The sequence below is a fragment of the Sinocyclocheilus anshuiensis genome, unplaced genomic scaffold, assembly GCF_001515605.1.
Source record: "Sinocyclocheilus anshuiensis isolate Anshui unplaced genomic scaffold, SAMN03320099.WGS_v1.1 scaffold1006, whole genome shotgun sequence".
NCBI lineage: Eukaryota > Metazoa > Chordata > Actinopteri > Cypriniformes > Cyprinidae > Sinocyclocheilus > Sinocyclocheilus anshuiensis.
In genome coordinates, this window is record NW_015540918.1 from 347,579 (window position 1) to 351,028 (window position 3,450).

Consider the following 3,450-nt stretch of genomic DNA (forward strand, 5'->3'; position numbering starts at 1 on the left):
TGTGGGGTTGCTTTTCAACCAAGGGAGTGGGCTCTCTCATAATTCTGCCCAAAAACACTGCCATGAATAAAGAATGGTATCAAAACGTCCTGCAAGAGTGACTACTTCCAACGATCCATGAGCAATTTGGTTATGATTCATGCATTTTCCAGCATGATGGAGCACCATGTCACAAAGCAAGAGTGATAAAGAAGTGGCTCGAAGATCATTACATTGAAATTCTGGATCCGTGGCCAGGCAACTCCCTGGATCTCAATCCCATAGAGAACCTGTGGTCAGTCCTCAAAAGGCGAGTGGACAAGCAGAAGCCCACAAATTCAACTCCGAGAACTAATAAGGCAAGAATGGATCTCCATCAGTCAGGATTTGGCCCAGAAGCTAATATCCAGCATGCCAGAGTGAATTGCAGAGGTTATGAAGAACAAGGGTCAACACTGTAAATATTGACTGATATTTTTTTGCTAATAAAAGCCTTTAAAACTTATGATATGCTTATCATTGTTTTTCATTATACCATAGAAACGTGGAAAAATAATCTACAAATACTGAAGCAGCAAACTTTGCAAAACACAAAATTTATGTCACTTCCAAAGCTTTTGGCCATGACTGTATAATTTGCAATAGAGCATTTTGTTCATGCACATTAGCTGTAAAACACTAGAATGACACATTAGAATCTAGAGATGGAAACTTAAAAAAATTGCTGGTGCCCGCCATCAGTGCAACAGGTTCTTAGTAATGTGTTTAGCACGTGATTGTATAGCACGTGCAAAACGGCAAATAACTCCAGAAGTAGTATCACAGTGAGCACAAGGGCTAGCTGTTCCCTCCTGCCCTTAGGCTGACATAATAGGAGCAGAGCCACCCAGGTCCAGACACAGCTGGGCTCTTACACAAGCACTCAGCTGACACAGACCCAGCTGCCCTACAAACAAGCCTGCGGCACCACCAATAGCAGTATCTATGTGTGGGAGGACTGAACTCTCACAGACACAAGTGCATATAAGGCATTCTTCCACTGCAGATTCAGACCTGATAAAGTGGTACTGGGGATTCTCACGTGACTTAACATGGGATGGCATTTAGACAGTGTGGACAGTTATTTCAGAGCCAAAGTGAGAGTGGGAGGTCACTTGCTTGCTCAAAAAGGGTGGAAGAACTTGGGGCTGCATCCATTCATTGGATAGCAAACATGTAAAGTGGCATGTCCATTGACAAGTGTGAATACCAGTTGGTGCAGTGGTTCTCAACTGGTTTGGCCATGGGACCCACATTTAATCACACTGGCTATCACACTGTAGAGCCCTGGCTCTAGAGTGTTATTTCAGTCGCATTTGAAACTGAAAACTACTGCGTGCGACTATGAAAAAACATTTAGGAGCACCAGTGCGTCTGGCCCGATCAGCATATTTGTTTGCGCTCAGGGGAGCTTTAAAGGTTTCTACTTACAAGGTGTTTTTGCAGCGTTGAGTAATGTATCACAGACATATCTCTTGATTCCTTGAACGCAATGCTAATCAGAATCCACTAACTGCTCAAAACACCAGAGTTTTGTTCAGTGCTGAGTCATGAAAGCTCACGAACCCTCATTATAACAAAGTGTAGACACAATGTAAATAAGAGATTCATTGGGCAGTGTAGAGAGCTTTGTTGATTATAATAGAACTTTGTGAGATCGCTTACATTATCTGACTACGACACTATTGCCTGATTTTGCTCTATTTCGTCAACGAAAATATTTTCAAAGTCACAGCTGAGCCTGATCTCCAAGCAAGCACAGCCGTGTTTCGTTTATGAATGAATGTGCATTTTTAAACTAATCTAATGTGTCAATGACTCAATTACCCATTCATAAAGACCAGTGGTCTTCACTATTTTTTTCATGGGAGCCGCACTGATAGGGCAAAGTCAATCGGAGAGCCACTTTTACCGCGAAGTATCAAAAGTTACATCCAGTCATAAATAGCATGTCTTTTTATCAATCTGTCATATGCAATGCAATGCAATACAAAAGGGGCTATCAATATCTTTTCTAGTCTATATTTCCATCTTGTAATGCCGCTGTTTTAGGTATTTTTAAAAAATATATATAAATTATTTGTAATAGAGCAGACACTGTCTGACCGTGTCTACACCGGACGCGACAGTTGTCGTGCCACACCCTGCTGCACTAAAAGTCTGTCTACACTTGAAGCGACAAAGCGACAGTTGCAAATCATTTGAACGTAGTGTCAGTACAGTTCGTCATAAATAGAACGAGGCATCAGTTTACTGATGGGGATCGTGTCGCATCGCATGGCGTCGCGCCGCATCCAGTGTAAACAACATCACTGGGTTCTATTGTCTTTTGTCGGATCACGCCACTCGCGTCCGGTGTAGACATGGTGTGAGTTTTTTAATGGGTTATGTTATAGCCCTGCTTGTTTTTAATGTTTTTATGAAATATTTGTATTGACTGCATGATCATATCATCGTATTATTTACTGCCATGCGAGCCACAAAGTAAAGCTTTGCGAGCCGCGCAATGAGTAACACTGATAAAGACAGTCACTTGCTTCGTTTGTGAATGAATCAGCCTTTCGAACAAATCACCTGAATGAATGATTCAGTGATAAAACCAGTGACTTGCTGCCACCTATTGGCAGTTTATTTCATTTTTAAAATATCATTATTTAATATTTCTATTAAATAGAAATATTTCTTTTATTAAAGTAAATTAAAATTTCTATATTCAAAATGTTATATTTAAAACATTCATCTCAACATGAATTTATGAATTTAACTGCACTTATGCCACCTCTGAGCCTCAATAAACATCTTTAAATATACCTACATGCCATTTTGTGTTCTTCTTTGCCACCTTTGTAGTGCAAATTAAATTAATTTTGTTAATACTGATTTCATTTGATTGGTAACTTATTAAAAATTTGTTAAAAAAAAAATCAAAATTGTTTCACAAAAATTGTGAAATACACACAAGTACTGTCCCCCTTTACTTAACACATAAATTGTAAGAATATGACTAATACTGATGAATAAACAGCCTATAAGGTAAGGCTATTAAATAGCAGTCCCAAACTAGTTTTTGCTTATTCTTCCTAGTCTATTGTTTTAATCAGAAATTTTGAAAAAGCTTACAAAATTTTAGAATTTCACATAAAAGATGACACTTAATAAAGTTAGAAAAAATGCCATTACAAAGGTAAAAAAAAACGAAAGTAAATTACTTTGAGTCAAATATCACCTCGTAATATTGATCAGAAGGTGCTCCTGAATTTTTTTTTAATGTGCTCCTAAATTTTTTTTAAAGTGTAGAGCCCTGATAGGTGTGTGTGTGTGTATATATATATAAATACCTTGCTACGTGGCTAACAGAGACTTGTCATTTGCACTTACATATTGTTGCTCTTTTGTTAGTTTTGATTGCTTCTATTGTCCTCATTTGTAAGT

At 38.3% G+C, this 3,450-nt stretch overlaps 1 protein-coding gene across 3 annotated transcripts in view; it reads right to left on the reverse strand.

Annotated features, from left to right (window-relative positions):
• The window catches only part of LOC107689309 (F-box only protein 34-like), a 17,202-nt gene that overhangs the window by 12,651 nt on the left and 1,101 nt on the right, over positions 1–3,450 (reverse strand). The gene's annotated exons all lie outside the window — the stretch shown is intronic.